Source organism: Corvus cornix, chromosome Z, assembly GCF_000738735.6.
Source record: "Corvus cornix cornix isolate S_Up_H32 chromosome Z, ASM73873v5, whole genome shotgun sequence".
Classification (NCBI taxonomy): Eukaryota; Metazoa; Chordata; class Aves; order Passeriformes; family Corvidae; genus Corvus; species Corvus cornix.
Window position 1 is genome coordinate 42,907,264 of NC_046357.1, and position 23,456 is coordinate 42,930,719.

Below are 23,456 nucleotides of genomic sequence, written 5' to 3' on the forward strand. Positions count from 1 at the left end.
CAGTAATTCAGTAATGAGAAGCCCACAGAATTCTCAGACTCCTTGTGTAGGGACATCTTACATGAATTTTGGAATGGTTTACTAATACAACAAAAGGGATAAACTCAGCTGAATAGAGAGGAGCATTCCTCCTATCAATCATTAATAATGGTTGTGACCTTTGTCACAATTCAGTGCTAAAACTATTCTATGAAAAAATGAGAACCAAGGAGAAAATAAACCATGAAATAGTTATAAAAATCCTGTGTTTAACCATAATGACCCAGCAGGTTGCAGGTACTGTCCACAACACACAATTCTGTTGGGAAGAAAGTATGAATTAAGAAAGGTTAAAAAGTCAATAGTGCTGACAAATTAAATCAGGAGAACATCAAATGCAATATACATCTTTATTCATGACAGATGACTGATACACATATACATGAGAAAACTGAGTAGTCTGTCCTACTGAAACCATATTTTGACCTTCTCTCCCACAAATGTTAGAAAGCTAAGTTATTAATTCAAAAACTAGAAAAGTGCTAGCTTTGAATCTAATTATAACCAAATGACTAAGCAGCAGGCAGGTATTCTATGCATATATACATGTTTTTAGGCATATATACATATTTTTATACATATACACGAGGAGATGTTTTTTAGAAGGCTTTGGTGTTACAGAATCACATAGAAGTTGAACTTAGAAGGAACCTTTTGAGATGTTTTTGTTCAACTCATACATTTTTTCACACACCCAATTGCAACTGAATTTCCTTCTTCATCAATACCTAAGCTGCTCCTTTCAATCCACCTCATGCAAAGCAAACAGTGCATTTCTATAATCAACTGAACAGAATCCAAGAGAAAAAGATCACCAATTTGCAGCTCAGTTACAGTGACATTTATTAAGCTCTGAAGATCTCATCTGAGTGTCAGTGAATGTCATGTGCTGATTTTATAATATTTACTTCTTACATACTTTGTAGGTCAAAATGGCATTTACATGTCTTGCCCTTCGATGATACTGAAAACTGAGATTTAATATCTGAAACATCTAACTTTTTTTTCCCACAATTTATCAATAAAATACAGGACCTTTAACCGGATCTTGAGTTTGGCCTTAGAAATTACAAATGAAACCTTGAATATCTATGCAGGGCAGGTATTGGAAATATATGCAAATGCATAAATGTGGGAGACAGAACATACAATTTCTCTCCTTACCAATACCAAGGATTTTTGTTTCTTTCAGATTTGGAAGTCATTAAGTCTTATCTGCATAATGGAGATAAAAGCTACTTGACAGGGTGCTCAATAACAGATTCCATTCTTCGATCCCTGGTGATGCAAATAACAATTACATACCTTTCTTCCTCCATCACCTCCAGATTTCTGCAATGAGTTACCATCTCCAGCTCAGCTCCTTACCTCTCTCATCCTAATCTGCTTCTCACTTTTGCTCTGTGCTACACTGTACTTACAGGCTTTCCTTGCCTCAACCTTTTCATCTCACTACCTGTTCTTGCTGAGCTCTTTCCACGGACTCATCAGTTATTTGCCTTTCTGGATTCTGTTGTCTCCTATGGCAGCAAAACAAACATAACCCCAAAAGCGAAAGTTTTCCTTTTAAGCCCCAAGATGAAACACTTACAGAACAACCCATTTTTCACATCACAAAATTAAATGCTGCATTCGAAAATTAAAATCTTCAAGAATCACATGAAAACTGTGGGGTTGATTGAATGGTTGGTTGGCTGGTTGGTTGGTTGGTCAGTCAGAGAGAAACAAATAATCTAAATTAAATAGCCACAAAATTACACAAAACTTAAAAAGTTAAATCTGCTATTAGAGGTAATGTGGTTATCTGAACCTGCCATATATGACAGATCATAACTTTCTGTAAGAAGAGAGATGCACTCTACAAATGTCTATGAGTTGACTTTTAATACTTTTCAAAGTTAAAATATTTTTTTTTTCTGGTTGTATAATGAGGTCAGAAAGGTAAAGGTGTGGAACTAATGCAATATTTTTGCAGAAAAATCTGGAGCAAATAAATGAGTGAAGTTTTCACACTTCTACATTCTGATCCTGAACACCAGAGTCTACAGTAAAAAATATAAGTTCCTTTGGCATTAGTAGTGGTACTGTCTGCAAGTGTTGATTTTTGTCCATCACAGCACATCATTCCGATTCCGTACTCTTGTTTGTCTCTTAAAGCTACAGTTAATGTAAAGCATTCAAGATTATAATTAATTTCTACAACCAACACCAAAGGATTGTTCATCGAATTGCATCCCCCACTTGCTCTTTGTTGAGAGGCATAGGCAGCGCTTTTTGATCCCTCCAGATTATTTCCACATTTTGACAAAAATTAGACAGTGGAAGCAGGGCTTTGCATGCTTATAACTAACGGAACATCATATTTCAGTGCTTTGAGATGAATCATGAAGCGCCTGTAACTGTGTGAATCAGGGCAGAATATCTCAGAAAAGCTGTACAAAGTCCAGAGGTGTGACAACTTTAGTTGCGGACAGTTTTGCTCCAAGAAAATAATGAATGATGACTTATAACACTATGTTTAGGATTTCTTTGGTCAAGGTAAGTCCTATGCTAGTATTTCTTCATTACTGGTGCCAGATGTGATATTCTAACAGAGATTGAGTTGTAGTATTATATATTTGTAGCCTTTATATCAGGGAGCATCTTATGTGGGATTAAGGTAGAAAATGAATGCACAGGTCTAGGAATAGAAGCTAATTTTTTAAAATTTTGATTTCTGAGCTGAACTTTCTGAGAATCTTGGCAACTTCACAGGCATTGTCTGTTTATTGATCTTATTTACACAAGCAGAGTAGCATTAACAAGTATTTCTCCAGCTGCACCAGTAAAATAATACCACCACTGTAATTCACACATGGAAGATGTGTCATGTTACCATGGAATATTGCGTGATAACATAGAAGTAACATTTTGCTCTGAATTGCAAGTGGATGCCCACAGTCTTTGGTAATTCTGTAGGTAAAGAAACGTAGAAATGATGAATGATGACTCATGACGCTACTGTTTCAATAATTGGAGCAAGCTGATAGGAGGCATGTTTTGATATGGGAAGAGGCATGGAGACACGGTGGAGGAACAGAAGTATCTTCCCACAGAATTCAACCTCTTCTCTTTGCTAAACAGAGCTGAATTAACCCAGTCTTGCTCCCTGTAGAAACTACCCAAGAACATCAAGTCAAATATGATGTTTCCTGGGGAAAAGGAAAAGAAAAGATATTGGAGAAATGTTTTATAAACAGTAGCAATGAATTGGTAAATAAGTTGAAACCTGGATGAGGTTTCATTTTCACTGCTTATATTGCATTTTAACTTGCTCCTAGTTACTGCAGCATGAAAATATAAATATTCCACAGGATTTTTATGAACACCATATTATGTTTTTCCTTTCCTTTGGCTTACTTGTGTTTTACTTTTAATATTTCTGAAAAACACTTATCTGATATGATTTTATCACCATTTTGCCTTGTGGGGTTCATGCTGATTATATAGCAGGGTTTCTGGTAGTTCCCTTCCTTTCTTTTTATTTTTCAACCAAACTTCATTATAATAATGCAATATCAAACACTTATTTTGCAGAAATCTAAAAGTACCACTAAATGGAAGAGCAATTTTTGCTTTTTCTTTAACTATCCACAAGTAAATGGGTTCTTTGTCTTCCATTTAGTCTGATATTTTCTTATTTTGTATTGTGCTCTCTTTTTTGTGTGTTAATCTTTCCTTATGACTCATGTGTGTCTTTTTTGGATTCTCTGTCTGAGTCTTTGTCTTATTCAGTATTTTATGACATAAAATGTTAGCTTATAGAAGTAAATACCATGAGATACCATAAATAAAAGTTACTTTTTAAACAGATAATAAGAAAACTCCATACTCTAATTTGTGTTTCTTTTAAATGTATTCCCTGGAGGGTAAACAAGATAATTATAAATTCTGCTCTTGGAGTCCCTTTCACATCTTTCTATCTCCAATCTTTTTTGTTTACTCTTCTGAACCAGGGAATACATGAAGCGAACAATAAAATAATATGTTCCGTGGACTTCTTTAACATGCCTTGCCTATTTCTAAGTAAAATAAAATTATCCCTGGAATTTTATAAATAGCTTATTTATACACACATGGTGTACTAATTTTCTTTCTGAGGCAATGACACTGATAATGGGGGTATTCTCATATCTAAGTAATACATATGTAAATAGCTAGCTGTTAGGGTAAAAGGATGGCCATATATCTTCCACGTAATTCTGACTCTGTAGCATGTATCTACTATTTTCCTGTGCTTCAAGAAGGATGGGATGAATTAGTTTCCCTAGTCTTTCACTGTAGTTTCATCCAGAAACACTACTGAATTGACAATGGTTATACAATTCTTGAGTTATCTATTCTGTGGATGATGCACACTGCAGTACAGCCAACCAGCATACAGGTATCAGTGTAAGCTAGAAAAGAAATTAATTCTCTGAAGTTCAAGTTGTGCAGGCATGGAAGCCTTAAATAAAAAAGGCGAGGGGAACAGGAATCTAATCCTTAATGATTATAACTAGTGACTGCAACTGTGCTTTAGTGAAGAGAAAAGGTCAAAAGACTCTTTAGCATATAAAGAGATAAAACCCACTCAAGGTATAGCAATTATTTTCTCACTGAAGACTTGTATATACTGTTCAGTATCCCTCGTAAGCATGCCACCTTTTCATAGGTAATGGGTTTCATTCTGCCTTACATTTCTAGCAGGTATTATCAGCAGTCCAAGCAAAATAAAAATCCAATGCACATCTGACACTGCCTACCTGGGGTGATGTTACTTGAGATTCATTAAATACTATACTGGAGCAGATCTTCTTACCCTTTAAAAAGGTTATATATGTCTGATGACAGCTTCTGCATCTTGTTCTGTAATGCACCAGAAAAGAAACTAAGGCAATTCCTTTATTCTTTCCAGCTCTGTTTCCAGGAACCTGAGGTCCAGTGATAATATCTCCTTAATATTAAGTAAATGAAGCATTTTACTAGATAAGCTGGAGAATGATATCTGGATACATGTTAATTTTGTATGACTAGTCTGTACATACGTCTTTATGCAAGTGTTAATTTAGTCATTTTGTTGTTGTTTAAAGACCTCTTGTTTTACTTTGCAATTGCATTTTTTGTTCTTTTTTTCTTCTTTTCTTTTTCCTGTTTTTGGTTGGGTTTTATATTTTTGATGATTTTGAAGGCTGATATATTTTAATCTGACTTGGAATTTATGACATGTTAGCTTAGTTGTTAGTGTTTACAGTGAAAATGCCTTTTTTAAAACTCATGAGAAATTATTTTCATTCACATGTTAGTGATGCCAAAGTGCTGTGACCTGTGTGTTTGTGCAAGGTGTCATTACTATTCAACCTCCCTCCCCAGCTAATACGCTTCAGTTTTACTCCAAGTCAATCTGTGTGAGAAAAAGTTGCTTCATATTAAAAAAACCTGACACTTTTTTCTGTAAGAGTGGTAATTTTGAGCAGGGGCTGGAAGTTGGCACCTCAGCACCTCTATTTGTCAGAAAGGGAAAATTGAAAGTTCTGTACAAATTTGCTACTGCAAAGATACAAAACTGTCTTCCTCTTTTGATACACGTTATACCTTCAGACACAGACTTAGAATAAGGAAAGCTGTCACTTTTACTCTCAGTGTATCTTATTAGACATAGGCAGATTGAAAGAAGAAGAATAGTTCAATTTGAATAAAAGCAAAGGAAGAAGGCTGTTCTGGAAAGACTAAAAAAATTACTAGGAACATAAGGACCCCAGGGAGAAAGGCCATCAGGAGGAATGGGTAACACCTGACAACAGTGGAAAAGCAGGCCTGAGGAAGGGTTGATGAGGCTAGAATGAAAAGAAGCAGGGAGGAAGAGATGTCACCAAGCTGTCTTGTATGTGTTGGTACCAGACTGACTCTGGCTGGCACCCCTTTCCTAGCATAATTCCTTACAGAAGCAATAAAAATGCAGAGGAACAAGACTGAAATAAGGTATATCAGTTCTTGCATCTATTTCCACTAAAAATAAAGGGATTTAGGCAAAGGACATTGTATCTATGCTTCTGCAGTCTTGTGATTCCAGCAAATTACTACATCTGTACTGTAGAGATGGATTTGAGACTAATTGGGAATAATAGGGAAACAAGTGCAAAATCCAATTTAAAACATCCCACTTTCATCCACTCTATGCTACAAACTACCTGTTAATTTTTGTTTTATTGATGGCATCTCCTGATTTGTGCTACCTGGCATTTAACAGCCCTGCTAAGACCTGACTGAAAGAAATGGCAAACAATGACTACGTATCTGTACATTTGTTGATAAAGGACTCAGCAGAGGGGAATGTATTTAAAAGATCAAAGGAGAGGCAGATAGTCTGTGTAGGATTAAGAAAAAGTTGTGTGATTACAGGCTGTCAGTATGTATTCCAGTGAGAGACTGGGCTTTCTCCATGTCACTGACTTTGGCCTCAACTTTTCACTGCATTCAAATGTGAAAATGTTGTCAGCAGATTTAGTGTGGATTCACCTGGGCAGCAAGAGTGGAAAGGGAGGAAGAAATATTAAGCAAACTCATGTCATATCTAGGTTTTTTGTTAACTCTGTCATTTACAACAGTAACTTTTACTTTCTCCATATTTATAGAATCACAGAATCATGAAAACACTAAGACTGGAGGAGACCATTAAGTCCAACCACTAACCCAGCACCTTCATGGTCACCACGACATCATGTGCCCAAGTGTCACACCCCACATTCCTTTTGAACACTTACAGGGATGTGATTTCACCATTTCCCTAGTGATGCCAGACCACACTTTCAGTGCAGAAGTAATTTCCAATATCTAAACTAGATCTTTCCTGGTGCAACTTGAGGGCAAGTTCTGTCTTTCCCTTGTTCTGTCTCCTTTCACATAGTTGTAAAGAGTGATGAGGTCTCCCCTGAGACTTCTTTTCTCCATGCCAAACAATGCCAGTTTCCCTAACTGGTCCTCATCAGACCTGTGCTCCAGACCTTTTACCAGCTGTGCTGCCCTTGTCTGGACACACTCCAGCACCTCAATATTTCCTTGAAATGATGGGATAAGAACTGAACACAAGAATGTAACCTCACCAATACTGACCACACTATTTCTGATACAGGCCAGGATACCATTGGCCTTCTTGGCCACCTGGTAACCAGCATATCTAAAGACAAGGCATGTGATTTTGTCTTCCTTCTCATCTTCTGCAAATATTTGATACTATCATGTGGATATGGTATTTAAAAAAAAACCAAAACCAAAGACACTTCATTTCCTAACGTAATATCAAAAATATAAGCCACTATCCAGAAATAAAATATGTCCCTAGAAAGCATATTTTAAAGCGCAAAATGTACAGTCCTCCTTTTAGTCTTATTTGAACCCTTAGATTTCAGTATTCTGTTTGAAATACAATCTTACCTTTGCCTATTTGATGTTTTACTTGCAATTTCTTTCCTTTCTTCCTTGCAGTGTCAAATATTTTCCCCAGCACATAAGCAGCAGTATGTGGTACTAGTGTATCAAGCACCAAAAACTTGATTGTTTTAAAATTAATTGGGTCCAAAAGCTGGTATTTTTTCTTTAATCCTGTCTTACCCAAATAAAAGAAAAAATTGTAATCAGTAGTCAAATTCAAGAATCTGGAACTTCCGGATCTATGGAGGTTTGCTTCAAAGTGTCTGTTCTGTCATCTCATTGCTTTTTCCAAACTGGCAAGTTTTCACCTCTGTCTTTCATTTTTCTTCATTTATTAGCTTTCTAGATGATTGTTGTACTCTAGTTTATGCATGATTTTCCTTAAACAAGATGACACAAACCCATCCTCAGAAGTTATAGTTACATTGCACAGCACCAGAGATGCCTTACTGCCTTAGCTAAGGGCCAACAGCTTGCAGCTCTGTAAACTTGAACCAGGCTGCTCTTGTCAAGCATATTTCAGTTTTTCCACATGTTTCTTTCCATGAAATGAAGACACAATTAATTCTCTTCCCTAAGCCATTTAATAATTAAGTAGGCAATCTTTAATTCTAGAGGCTGGACAAGTGTACCATATACTTTTAAAAGTTGAACAGATGCCCTCTCCTGCTACAAGAGCTGGATGGTGTATCAGTCCCTAATTGTATAGCTTGAAAGAAAAGGCAGGGTTTGTAGCAAGTTTATAGTTTCAATGAATGTTGACTGAACTCATACAGCAACTGAGCCAGACTATGGGCTGGAAACTTTTCAAAAACATTGCAAACCACCATAATTGTCAACTCTAAACAGAAAAGAAGCATCAACAGACCTGATGGGCTTTTTTCATCTTCTAATGTGTTTAAGGAAATACAGAAAATTGATGTAAGTCAGAAACACAGGTAGGAATCAGAAATGGTTACAAAAGCTTTTTGATATGTAGGACTGATGTTTCTCCAGAAGCTTGAGTCCTTCAATTCATTTTTTTGCAAGCACAAATGGATGCACCCATGACATTCTTCCTGTGGTTTATCAGCATAACATTTTCTGGTGAAATTTTTAGTCTTTAAATAAATATTGACGGTCTTTGCCACTTACTAGTCTTCCCTTTTTTTGATGCACTCCTCAGGACTTGTTGGCTGCTCACCAGATCTCCACTGCCAGCTCGTTAGTTCAGTTCCTGGATGAGTTGCAACAAAGGCAGATATTTAAAGCTTACAAATCACTGATTAATTTCCACTCTCATCCATATAATTTTTTTCTTAGACCTTTTTTTTTTTTTAATAAAGTGCACAATAAATTATGTTTGAAGTATTTATTAGCTTTTTCTTTTTAAACACTGCCATTGCTCTTTGTGGCAAAAATTATAATTAACAGCTATGCAACATAGTTCCTTTTTCTGCTCTGTAGTAAAAAGCAAGGTTTATTCAAATTATAAGACACATGCAAGTTGGTTTCAGTGATTCAGGTCAGTATGAAACCTCCAAATGCACAGTTAGTTTCAGCTGTTCCTACTGAGCTGTCAGTACATCTTATCCCAAATGGAAGACATTTATCCCACTGTGCTCCTGGCAGGACACATACATTCCCCAGATGCTTCATTCCTTGCTTCTTTAAAAGGCAGCTGTCATCATAAATAGTGAACAACCCTTTCTTTTCTGAGAGATGAGTGCTCTTGACCAGGAAGGTGCAGTAAAGATAGAATTAGCATCTGTTTTCTTTTCACAGATAGTGTATGAAAAAAAAGGAAAGTTTCCCCCCCATCCAAATAAACTACGTGGACTGCCACAGTGCTTTCAGTGTGAAATTAGTTGGATTTGTCTGGGGGCAGGGTAAAACAACACTTCATTTTTTTTTGTAAATTCATCATGGTCCTATTTTTGAATTATAATAGAGTTCCTCTAAAAAAAAAAGAAACAAATCAAACCAAAACCAAACCAACCAACAACAACAAAAAAACCCAACCAAAAACAACAACAAAAAACACCCCACAAAAAACCCAAAGCAAAACAAAACCCAACTAACCAAACCACCAAACCAAACCAAACCAAAACAAACAAACAAACAAAGTAAAAAAAACCCCACCCTGAAAGGGAAATATCTTATTTTTAATCCTGATGAATCTCAAACATCTTACATTTATCACATACTGCAAAGCTGTTCCTCAGCAAAGTTTCTGCATTCTAGAAACCAGTGACAATAGGTGACTTTTGGCCTTATTATCAATAAATACCTCTAAATAATCTGAGACTGATACACACAGAATTAGTACACTCTGTGAATACGAAAGTAGAAGCTTACCAAAGCTGCTCCAGCAAATGGCTACAAAGGTGATGAAGGGACTGAAGCTTCTCTCATGCATGGACAGGCTGAGAGAGCTGGGACTCCTCTGGCTGGAGAATAAAAGACTCAGGAATTTTATCCATCTGTGGATATATTTAATGAGGAGGAGTAAAAAAGATGGAGTAAATGTAGTGCCTAAGGACAGGACAAGGGGTAATAGACACATATTGAAATACAGGAAATTATTTAAACATAAGAAAAGTCTTTTTTACTGTGAGGATGGGTCAAGCATTGAAGAGTTTATCCATAGAGGGTGTGGAATCTCTATCTTTGAAGCTATTCAAAACCCCTTGAAGCATCACAGAAACATCACAAAATATTCTGAGTTAGATCATCAAGTCCAACTCTTAAGTGAAAGGTCCATATGGAGATCGAACCCATAACCTGGGCATAACTCAAGTGCACACAGCTCTCAACGCTGCCTGAGTCTCCTTGATTGGAGGAGGGGAGCAGAGAGTAGGAGGGAACTGGGCAACGTCATCTAAAAGGTGCCATCCTGGCCTTTGTACTTATTTGATTCAGTGGAAGCAAAATTTAAACTGTCCCCTAACAAGTAAACAAAATGACTAGGATTAGGACAGAAATTACCAATACCTTGTTCCCAGACACAAGAGTCTGTACCAACTTTAGCTGATTTGCTTTATCCTTCTGAACATTTGATGGAACAACAGTTAGAATGCCCATGCTTAATAGCAGTAGTTTCTTCATACTGATGAATGTATGACTTTTTATATTCCTAACCTTTCTCTGTGTGTATCTAGTAGAAAAATCACCACTAGTATTTACAGAGGCTTGAAAATAATAAATCAAATACCTATTTCTAAAACATGTTTTCTTGGATTTAGTGCACATGAATGACAAGGAAATCAGCACAGTCAGGTCAAAACTAAAGGACCCACTGTTTCCACCACAAGCATCATAAACCAAATGTTGAGTATTTGGGAACTTTAGACGATACAAACTGAAAGTCAGAACATTAAATTAATCAAAGCTTCTACAGGAGGTAACGGGAGTCAGAACTGAAAAATGGGGAAGTTATCAGGCAGAACCTGAAGATGTAGAGAATCTCATATTTATAATGTCGGTAGGCAAACATGAACATTGTCTGCAACTTTTCATTTATGGATACAGTTAAGAAGCACCCATTCTGGCAATGGCAGGAAAGGTGTTTTACTTTTGAGTGCTATATGTGACACTTCAGATAAACTTAGCTTTGAGTTATGAGAAGCTGTTAATTTTGTAGCATCATCCTTGAATTTACACAATTTATGTTTTATACATTATAAGGCAAAACCAGATCATTTCAGATAACTCTTTTTTCTCATCAAAATAATCGTGTTCATTTCTCCCTTATTTGTATTTCCCTTACTAATTCTGCATTGTGATCATTAGAATTTCTCTCCCATCACATTTTTTCACACTAAACATGGGCATCACACATCTATCTTTCTACCACCTCTTCTTCTGCCTGTCTTGCAGCTCTAGCCTCCAATATCTCTTATCCTTTTTCACGTATCCTCCACTCCCACCAACTGAACTGCTGTTGAAGGCAGTATTCATTTCTATCCCACTTGAATTTTGCTGGAGGGAGAAAGAGAAGTATGTGAGGAAAGGAATTTCTTTCTCCTTTCTCTTGTCCCCGGGGAAGAATTACTATCAATCTTTTCTTCGCTTTCATACTGAAATAAATGTTAATTAATTTAAACATCCCTGCAGCACAGAGAGGGGATTGTTCCAAACTACACAATGACTCCTTCCACTTCTTTCTTGTCAGCCTTTTGCTCTCAACTTTCATTTTCTGAAATTGGACCTAATGCAGCAAATGATAAAATACAATGGGAGAAAGACAAAAATAAAGTCTTTGGACTCCTTCCTTATCTATTCTTAAACCAATTCCAGGGCAAAAATATTCAGTCAGCAAATAGGATGCCTTTACTGCCCTAAAACAGGAATAATCCCTTGAATAAAATCAAACATGGCTCTGTAGAATGGAGAATCCTCCAAAGATCTCTTCTATCACATGAGCAACCTTTGCCCTGATAGGACTCAGAGACACTGGAAAATAACTAATGCCTATGTTAGTATGTTCAAGTAAATGAGACAATTAGAAGCCAGTCCTGCTGAATTACAAAAATGCTCCATAAATATGGAGCAGAACCTTGGGTAGAGGTAAAAATAAAGGAACACAACAGGAGCTTTAGTCAGAGATTTAATAATAAGGCCTTTGGCTTGCAAGGGTCATTTGACAGATAATAGCAGTGTCTAAACTGCCCTTCACTGCAAGTATTGGAGAAACTGACATATTTGTAGAAGAGCAGCAAGGAAAATTTTACTGCCTTCCATGAATTCTACCTTAGTAAATTCTCAGGATTCTTTTTCTTATACTTTGTAGCACAGAGTGTTATCGGAATATCAATTCTGATTTCATTAGTAAATCATATACACAAGGTATCTCTGTAACATCAACTGCAATTCAAGCTATCTTCACTTGAACCTTTTAGGAATAAATTGTTGAAATAGAAAGACAAGTGAACTAACAAATTAAGATTATGTTCTTTCTTGTGCTGGAGTTTTAGAGAATTTTCTGTAGGAAACAAAACTCCCGTCTCCGCTGTACTTTTCTGCTTCCATATGAGGGCTAGAACTTCACTACCTTTCACTTCATTGCCACCAAGATAACATCCTGGGTTCAACATAGCATTAGAAGTTTACACTCTGTATTTAAGACAGTTTGACTGTGGTTTCTGTCTTACTCTAATCTTGCTAAAATACACACTTAAAATAAACAAGTACTTTCTGTAACTAGGCAATAGGTATTTCACTGTCCTTCAAATATTTGCTGAATAATTTGGTTTTTCTCAGATTTCATCTTTTCCTCTTATAGTACTATTTAATTCAACAATAAAAAAATTAGATCTCTCTTACTTGAATTTTTATTCCTCAGTCTCTTTATGATTTTCTCCCATGTATCTAAGTTGAACTTATTTCTCTCAGTTGCCAACACAAAATCCTAATCATTCTATGATCCTTTAAATTTACCAATTATTTTGACTCTTGAAGTAATGTCAGATAAGAATTTCCCATAAGCTCAACTTTCTGACATTCCCCACACCTGATTATTTTACTCTCACTTGCGCTCCTGAGCCCACAAGAAGTTTCAGAAGTTGTACCATGCTTTCACTAGAATAGAACAGCAGGCTAAAAGGGCAGTTAGCTGAAATTAGAATCAAAGCCACAAAAGCTAAACGAAATTTTAGGTTAAGGTTACCTAGTCAAATATAAAAAAAAAATTATACTGTTTTCAGTCAGTATAAGTCTTTTAGGAGTACCATTTTAAATTAATTAATTTGTCATTTCTACAAAAAATATACGTTAGAGAATTCAGTTTGAAAACGTCTACCCTTGAAAAAATTATGCCAATATTGAGGGTGAACAATTTTCCAGAACAGAAAAATTTGACAGTGGAAAAAACTATTCAGAAGAAAGATACACTGAAATTAACAGAGTGACAAAAATTCATAATCACATCCAGCCAGAAAAGCTGGCCTTCTATCCTCATAATCAGCCGCCAAACTTGACCAGTATGTGTTACTTCACAGGGAAGTGGATTAAAAAACAATGAGTATATTTTTAATTTGAAAATTTTACTGTAATGCCCAAAAAAGGATACTTCATTATATTACAAAGATCGAACACAGCACTAAAGTCACTCCTCTTTCCTTAAGTCAAGAATTTTTAACAGAGGGTAACACAAAGTCCCTTGATTTGCGTACAAGGCCCATTTTGTTTTCTTATTGTAGGTGGTAGACCTTAGTTTGTAACAAGCATCTCCTGAAAGATTATTTTGGTTATCCTTTTTTCCTCTTAAATTTTATTTTCCTTAGCTATTGATGTAACACATAACATAATTTTAAGACAGCCTCTCCCACTCAAACCTGTTTGTACTGTGGGCAGAACCACCACCTGCCACCTCTAATTAGCTCTCACTTCATTGTCTACTTTCATCATATTTTGCTGTGCTTTTCACTGGAAACTTCTGGAAATACAAAAATTTCTTATTGCCTCTCTGAGGTCAAAAACTTATAAAGCTAAATATTTGGTAAAGAGAAGCTAATCAGATGTTTTTATTTACCACCTCTTGAGTTGTACTATTTTAAAAAAACCCAACAAAACAAAAAATGAGTTTAAAAGCAAAGTTTACATTTTGAACACAGATGCAGTAGCTTCTTAATTCTCTCAAAATATTATTGAGACCAAAGCCTTAGGAGAGTTAAGCATAAATAATTATACATCTGCACATATTATGAAAACACCAGTATACTGAAAAGAACCTCTAAAAGTGCAGAAAGGTTATTTTGTTACAGAAAGCACAATGCCCATGTTTCAAAGGACGTGGCAGGAAAAAGTGTTTCTCACACAACCGCCTGGTATTTCCACCACTGTCAAGGAGATAGCACCAGTGCAAGTAAATCAATGATTTCATTCACCAGTAATTTCTGCATCTATAGTAGATTTTTACATGGCTAAGTCAAAAGGTAGCAAAAGGACAGTACATAAAACACAAAAAAAAGTACATAAAAATTATCAGGCATATCAGGAAAAAAATCACCACAGAACTGAGAAAACCCAATGCTCAGCTGCAGTCATATTACAGTGTAGTGTATATCAAGGAGAGCTGAAGTAAGGAGAGGGTGGGTGAACAGAGAGAAAAAATCAGACAGCTCATTATTAAGTCAAAAGATTAATAAAAGCAGACCGTATTTTATGAAAACTTCTCAGTTTATCAGTCAATTTAAATGAGACTCTTTCCATTACAATGAGAACAGTCAGCCTAAAATTATGACCACTGATTGATTGACTGAAAGTGGATTAATTTTAGGGTCATAAGAAAAACATAAAATGACTACTTCTCTTTATGTTATTAACCCCCTGAAGAAATGACAGATCTACTGCAATAAAATGAAAAAAGAGCAAGGAGATTGGGAACAGGATTTTTTTTTTTGACAAGCCAAAATATGTACTCTTGAAGAAAATACTGTTTAATGCTTTTTTCTTCCAGATTAACTCATTCACCAGTATTTATCACAATTATCTATGAACCACAATGTCTCGGGGTTGTACACATTATTCCATGCATGTCAGTAACGTAAACACAAGCTGGTTGTCATGCTCTGACAAACAGGTAGATCTAAGATAAACCTTCATTATCTGTGTTTCCTGATATTGACTTGCCTTAAGGGAAACAAAAACTTAATAATTAATAAAAAATGAATTAATTTATATTAATTATTATTATACTTACCTGTGCTCCTAAGCAAGGTTGACTGATAGCTAATGATATATCAATGTTATGGAGAACAGAGATGCATCAAAATTCTGTAAATGAACATGACTTTACACAGAATTTTACACATCTTCATACATGAATATACACAGGTTTTGGACTATCTGCCTACTGTCAGAACGTGAAATCAGGCATCAAACTGGGCATTCCAAGTTGGGACTTCAGTCTTCACTAGTAATACTTGTTGCTCATTGACCGTGTAATACTCTTCTGGCAGCCCCCACTCATGCCCCTGCCTTCCACTGGCATCATGCTTTCTCACACAGTCTTCTCCCTCTTCGATCAGTGCTCAGGTCCTGGATGGTGTGTAGTTTAGATGGAGAGCCTGTGAAATCCTTCAAGTGACAGATTATGCTTGGAAGTCAGCTGTTCATGTATTTTAGTAGACAGCAGTAATCTTCAGAAAACTCATGGATAAAAATCAAAAAGGTAGTGCTGGTATTTCCAGACATTGTTTTCAGTTTTAACTATTCTCATTAACGGGATGATTATGGCTTTTCACAGGTAACCAGAAAAATGACCACATGTATACGCTTTCCCACAAGGACAATCATACTGTGACCAATCAAATCATCTGACCTGCCAAAGAACATTTCATTTTTGGTAACTGCCGCTAAGTATTCATGATACACAAAGGCTTTTCCACTCTAGAGCATTCTTCAAATTCAGACTTACTAGAGTTTCTTCAATATATATAAACAAGTACCTTAAAAATATAACTTGTAATTTGTTTATCATTTTCTTAAATCATCCTTTCACTGTTTAATAAGTTTTCAAATACAATGGCAGAAATCAAAAACAAATACAACACATGAAGCATAATAGATGCATTCTGTGATACTATGGTTAAATATGTTTTCTGAAGAATTTAATTTTAATTATAAGAAATGTGTCAAGAGATTTAATTTTAGTTCTTAAAAATCATTTTTTCACCAAATAAAATCAAACAAACTTACCTGTATTCAGACTGCTTTTATTTTCACTTTCAGAAAATACTCTGGGTAATTTGGCTTCTGAGAATGAATAATACTACAATAAAATAACCACATATATTTTGCAGGTTAGAGATAGAAATACTTTTTGTACATCTTGTGTTCCATCAGGTACATATTTAAAATTGAAGTGCTGATTCAAGCCAATCACAAACAACCTTCAGAATAAACTCCTTTTATCAGGGAAGTCCTTTTGGCTTGGGAAATTGTTCTGAGCAAGGTCAAGAACTTGCTTCTTGTAGATCTCTAAGGATCTGACAAAATTAGTATCTGACTAGGAAAACAAGTGCCTTTAGAAACTAAACTAAGAGGTGACTCTTAACACCTAACCTGTACTGTCAGCTCTCTCAATTTGATTCTGAAGGCTATAAAAATCTCCCCAAGTTCTGACAGCAGAAGTACCTGTATTCCATATGTACTTCGTTTAACATGTAATCTTACATTCCTCAAGAATGAAAGCTAAAAATAATACCACTTACATCTCTATTAATCTTCTGGTTGCTTAAATTTGAACTACATGTTTTCAAAGGCTCCTAACTTCTGAGGCACAGCACACTGAATTCATGAGATGATGCTTCTGATCCTAAAGAGGCTAACATTTAAAACTACACTAGCTGGTTATCTTGTAAATCTAAGACACACATAGACAGTTAGTGTGATTGCAATTAGTTCCCATTTAATAGGGAGTATTGAGGCTTCTGTCATATCTTCTTGGCTAACTGCACTTTAAAATTATTCTTTACCTATCAGACAAGAAATAAGAAGGATGTGTAGTAGCACACAATGATAGAAAGAAATGAGTTACATTTGATGACAATATTGGTTTCATGTGTTGAAGAGTGTGGAAGGAGCAGCCAATCACATTCACACATTAACAGGCGGCAAGAGTACAGTGCTACAAAATCTGTCAGGGATGTAGAACCACCATCTACAGTTGTGTTTTGAAAAATTAGAAGAGCTTATCCAATTAGCTTTCCTATCAAGACTCTTTTCTTGATCAAGTTAGTCCTGCAGAGGTGGTCCTGGCTCTTGAGAGAGAAAAAAGGACTTGTAGATACACGGTGACTTCTTACACTACCACTGATAAAGTAAAATTATGCTTCTTTAAGAGTCAGAGGCAAATCTCAATTTGTAATTAGTTGTAATTGCTAGCCTATTCTGGTAGTATTAAGTTACCTCATTTTAAGATCTGATCCATTATGTTTCTAATTTTCCTCTGAGAATTTTGTCTGATAGTATTCATTTAGGAACCACAGATACGCTGCGAAAAAACAACAAAACAATGAAACATAGACAAAACACTGGATTGTATAAAACCTCATTGAGACTAAAAGATATTTTGAATCTCAGAAGTCTAAAAAAGAGTATCCTATTGAGGTTTTGGGAATATTTCCCTATGGACATGGAAAAAAGTCTGAAGAGAGCATTAGCCCTTATATACATCACTAATAAAACACATTGTTCATGTCCTCATGTCCTTATCATTTTTTTTCACCCCCACAATCCATTCATGGAGTCGTTTCAGCCCAGTAATACCTACCCATGACATAAATTATTAGAAATAGGATGTTTCCTATTGATATTCTTTGTTCTTACTCTTTTATCTAGTGGATGTCTTGCAACATAATACTAAAAGGTGTTTATATCCTTTTTCGCCATAGTAATCTGTACACATTTGACATTCAGTTATACATTTTGTCAGATCTCCCGTAAGTAAATGTCTTTTAACTGTTAGTGGAAGGGTGGTGGTTAATTTTTGCAGCATTACTTTTAGTCCGTGTGTTTTAAACCTCCTTTAAAAAATAAGCAAATATGCCTACCTAGATAATATTCTGTTACAATTGAGAGGAAGCTGAGTACTAATGAAAAGCCATATTGACTTCCCACGACCAATAGACCACACTGCTCCAGAGCTCATCATTTAACTGACAAAAGATCAGAGCAAGATGAACAGCAGAACCCAGAGGATTGTAATCAGTGGGACAGGGTCCAGTTGGAGGCCTGTTCCTAGTGGTGTCTCCCAAGGTTCAGTACTGGGCCCAGTCTTGTTTAACTTATCCATCAGTGACTTGGATGAAGGGGCAGAGGCCTCCTCAGCAGTGTCACTGACAACACAAAGCTGGGAGGAGTGGCTGATGCCCCAGAGGGCCGTGCAGCCCTTCAGAAGGACCTTGACAGGCTGGAGAGATGGGCAGGGAGGAACCTTCTGAAATTCAGCAAAGGCAAATGCAGGGTCCTGCACCTGGGGAGGAGCAAGCCCAGGCACCAGCACAGGCTGGGGGTGACCTGCTGGAAAGCAGCTCAGTGGAGGAGCTGGGGGTGCTGGTGGACAACAAGATCTCTTGGTGACCAAGGCCAGTGGCATTGTGGGCTGCATTTGGATGACCATTGCCAACAGGTCGAGGGAGGTGATCCTGCCCCTCTACTCAGCCCTGGTGAGGCACACCTGGAGTGCTGTGTCCACTTCTGGGCTCCTCAGAAGACAGACAAGGAGCTCCTGGAGCAGGTCCAGTGGAGGGCACTGGAGACAAAAAGATCAAAGAGAAATAAAAGCTAAGTGTTTAAACTAGTCAAAAACACATCCTGAAAATAAGATAAAAAATAAGATAGAAGTCAGACAGACATAATAAATATCTGACAGAACATTTCAAGTTCCAGGAGAGGAGAAAAAAGCCACTGCTACACCATAAGTCTAATTCTGGTCATTTAGTGCTTCACATGTCTGAATGGCACTCTTGGTCTCTTTGCTGGTAATTATGTAATAAACAACTGGGACATGGTGTTTATTATTATTTTTGCTCTTTTTAAAATCCATTGTAAACATAGCCTAAACAAACCAAACTTCCAACTAAACTAAGAGGTAAAATAGTTCAAGGATTGATATTCTGAAAAATGTCTGTATGTCTTCTGCTATGAAAGTGCTCTGAAAATAAATTCATTCTAAGACCAGTGCCAATGAATGAGGCAAATCTTACTTCAAACGGTTATGTTCTGTTAATATAAATATGGTGACTACTAGGTTCTGGGACAAGAAAGGAGAACCTGAAAAAGAAAGGGAATCTGGCAGTTGATAGAAATAGGACAAATACTGTGACAAATCTGTCAAGTGCAGATACTGTCACAATGAGCTAAAGTACAATTAAATTAGAAATGGAAATGAGACACTATTTAAGCAAAATTGCAAGTGGAGAGGGAAAAGAGAATACCTAGTGCCATGCCAAATGCAGCTTTCAGCTTTAGGAGGAACATTCATCGTATTCAGTAAGGACAGGGTCAAATATATACAGCAGTTTCCACAACAACTAAGAAAATGTAATATACTAGTAACTGTCACCATCAGCTTCAACTATATTATTAGCTCTCTGGATACATGTATATTATAGTCTTATGACAAGAGAGTAACACTACATTTAAGGTTGCACTGGAGTTTTCATTTTACCAGGTTAATGTATAATTACAGATTGAGATTATTTTAATATGTGCATACGTACAAATGTATATTAAATTACAGTTCATAGTCATATTCATACTGAATTTTTTGAAGCACCTCTGTAAAATGCTTTTGATTTGCATGTTCCATTGCACAAAATGACATGAATTAATACATCTACAGATAAAGTAGGGGGAGAGGGAGGGAAGATTGGAGAATGAAAAAGCAGAGAAAATATATCTGAATAAATGGAAGTGAGAACTGGGCTACCACGTGGTAATAAGACTGGGAACACTACAAAGCAGCAACAGTCTAGGAAAACTGTGAAATTAAAACCACAAATTGTTGTGGTGGTTATTACCGTTATGGAGCAGAAGAAGTCACCAGAATGTAAAGGCTGCTCAAAATAAGCAGAAGAAGGGCATGAGAGCTGGGGAGAGGACCTGACCATGGTACTAAGACTGGGTGAAAAAGAAAAAATCCTCAATTAACTGTAGGAGAAGTATTACATTTTCCTGATTAAGGAGGCTTTGTTACCTCTGCTCTGTTTAGTCATGTATTCCAGACAGGATTAAGTACTCATCACAAAAGAAAACATGAACTTTTGGGTTGGCTGAAGCAGAAAAATATCTCCAGATACATTATGATGAAGTTTTCCCAGAGCAAACTTTACACCTTTTAAACTATCTAAAACATAATGAAAATTCCAGAGAGCAATCTTTTGAATTACAGTGTCACCAGTAAACAGCTGGGCTGGAAATTCTTCCAGTTTTCTATGCTTTTATTTGTAAGACTATTTGGGAGGTACCTACATCAGGAACCTGCACAAGGGACACTTAGTCCTCTTTCCCAAAAAAAACCCAACCCCATACAGCCAAACATAAACAAAATAAAACAAAACAAAAACCAAACCAACAAGGGAAAAAACCTCAAACCACACACACACACACCAAAAAAACCCACTCAAACTAACTCATATAGAAAATACTTCAGCAAGCCACTGAATTTTCCTTCATTCCAGGACCTCATAGTGTTTCCCATAAAGGGTTACCTGCATACATGACTTGTTTTTCTTTGAAGGTAACAAGTACAGGCAGAATGCTTCCAGTGTTTTAGTTTCAACCTGGAGTCACACTTAATATCAGACTTTTAAAATGGAAACAGTGCATACTTTTTCTGGCAAATAAAAGGACAAGATTTTTTAATTACATAATCAGGAACAAGATTACAGAGAGTGAGAAAAAAAATACATCCTCAGATTACCCCTAAAATTTTTAAGTAATTTCTTGTCAGATCCTTGAAAAAGGAAACAGATATTAATTTTACAGAAGCCAATTAAGTGGGATTCTAGTGTCCTCCTTACGGGTGAATCTGAAAGTTAGCCTTGCTAGCAGGAATCAGACACCTCAGTTCATATCCTCTTCCCACTCAGCACTTCAAGACAAAATCCTTCTCCTCTTTTCACCTCTTTTAATCCCAAACTTTATTTCTGATCCTTTCACTGGTGGACTGATATCTCATTAGAGGAAATGTGTCTGAACATCCTGAACTCCCTCACTTCATTGTAAACAAAAGCAATGCAAGAAAACCACAGCCCTTCCCAGAGCTTTTCAAGATGGCCATCTTACTTTTGCTTTCTTTACTTGGGTTGTCTCTCCTATTTTAAATAGCTTTCTTGGTTGTCAAAATGTTTTCAATGCTGTCATAATATTTTTATAAGTGTTATGTCACAAAGAATATTTACTGTATGTACAGCTTTATCAAAACGGCAGTCTTTGATTTGGACAGATGCCCTGAATATTTGATCTAAAGCTTATGCTTTTAGAGTTGGATGCCATTTCAGTGGAGAGCATCCCTCACACACCCCCCAGCCTAGATGTGCAAGCACAAACACATGTACACTTATGGAATTTTATGGCCCTATAGGGTCACAATGAGGAATAAAAGCATTGTTTTTGCAGATACCCTAGTAAAATCTTTGTGCCAAAAAACCAAAGGGCCTCTTTCTCAAATACTGCAGAACAGTAAAGAAAAAAAAAATAGAAAACAAGAGAAAAAGAAATTTGTGTTTGGAAGTTGTGACTCTTCTGTAGTACAGAAACGTGGGAAGAGTAAGAGATTTGGCTGTTTTCCTTTCCATATGTAGGCAGCTATACAGCTTAAGATGTTTACATGAGTCAGTGGGAATCTCCATATCTGTGTGTACATATAAATAGGCATGTAAATATAAAATAAGCATGATTTAGAAAACAGGAAGTTAGACAAAATATAAAGTTATTTTCTGTAGCTTAGGGTTCTGTCAAATTTTATTCCTCACAGTAAATTTCAAGAATTCATTGGGGCAAAACATACGTTGCAATCTTGTAAAAACTTCCAGCTCTTACCTATACTAGAAAATACAATATCTCTCATGGTATAAGAGCACATCATTGTCTTAACTGGCTGAATGCTGGGGAAAAAGTACTGACACCAAAGACATCTTGACAGCATGTAAACGGCAGTTGTCCAATGAAACATTTGTAAGCTGCTTTTTTGCTTGAGTGGTGGGAATGTCAAGGGCATTTTTTGGTATAGGATAACTTCATGCCACTTTTTCTGATCACTCCTTTATTGCAGGAAGAAACTAAACTGGGTAGCATAAGTACCCTTGATGAATGTAACAAGAAAAGAAATTTTATGTATCAAACTTACATGCAGAATGGGAAAATAAATTTGAAATTATATTCAGGGCCAAAAAGAGAAGTATCACCTCAGAAGACAATTGGCAAAAAGGAGAACAATCTAAAATAAATTATTTTTGTCCACTTTAGGAAAGGAAGTTCTTTTTCCACTTGAAAGGAAGTTCTTTTTTCTTACTGATATAGTATCAGCCATTACATCTAAACACTTAGCTATCACTGCAGTCATTCATTTTCTAAAAAAGCATCAATTCTCTCAGTGTAATGACATTTCCCAGTAATTGTTCTTTCTGCTTACTGAAAAGGAAAAGGTACAGAATTATTGATGGGTATTCTTTGGTGTATTGTAAAAAAAACCAAACCAAACAAACAAAGAACACTTTATCAATTCTTCTCTAGATTGATGCTCATTTTAGAAAGTTGATTCATATGCCATGCTGACAAAATTCTACCATCCTGTAGTGTGATAACAACATGTGATAAAACCACATCTCCATAGATCTCAAGGTGCTTCACAGAACACCATGAACTGGAGAAACACCAAAGAGAACTACTGGGGTAATGAGGTTATAGTGAAAAATTCAGAAAGAAATGTTGGCTCTCCTCAACTCCAAGTGTTAGATCACACTATATGTTCACCTCCAGTCCTCTTCACAAATAACTATAAATCAGTTGTGTTCCCACCATTCAGTCAGAGTGTAAGACATGAAAAAGCTTTCCATGTAACCAGAGATGTCATCTCTTCAATACAGCAGTGTTATAACCTGACATAAAGCTAGGGAGTAACAATTTTGCATTAATTTTGTCATGGTAGTTGTTCCAGTACACAAGTTCTTCACAAGCAAAGTAGTGCTATCAGCTGAGCCATAATGAAAGAAGCTGGCAACACAGAGAAACTCAAAATATGTCATAAACTATAAAACCATATCTGAAAAAAATAGTCATTATGACAGATACTTTCTCCACAATAGGCAACATGAGGAGTGAAAGACCAGGTTTTTGGAGTCTGTACCCTACCGTTCATACATCCAAATAGGAATGAACAGAGCAGTAAAATTTAAGATATAGGTAAAATGGTTATCACCCCATCCAGCTTCTTATTCCCAGGAAACATTCATATGAAAAAAACCCAACCAATCTTGTAG

The 23,456-nt window shown here is 36.2% G+C and overlaps 1 long non-coding RNA gene across 5 annotated transcripts in view; it reads right to left on the minus strand.

Annotated features, from left to right (window-relative positions):
• Positions 1-375: 375 nt before the first annotated feature.
• The window catches only part of LOC109144866, a 40,262-nt gene continuing 17,181 nt past the window's right edge, over positions 376-23,456 (minus strand). For 2 of the 5 annotated variants that reach the window (XR_002045868.3, XR_002045871.3), the window contains exons 2-5: positions 18,650-18,724; positions 9,826-17,464; positions 7,492-8,704; positions 376-4,926 (exon numbers count right to left, since the gene is read on the minus strand). This is a non-coding gene — a long non-coding RNA (uncharacterized LOC109144866). The remainder of the gene's footprint in view (positions 4,927-7,491; positions 8,705-9,825; positions 17,465-18,649; positions 18,725-23,456) is intronic. The other 3 variants (XR_005603942.1, XR_005603941.1, XR_002045866.3) reach the window with 3 other exon arrangements.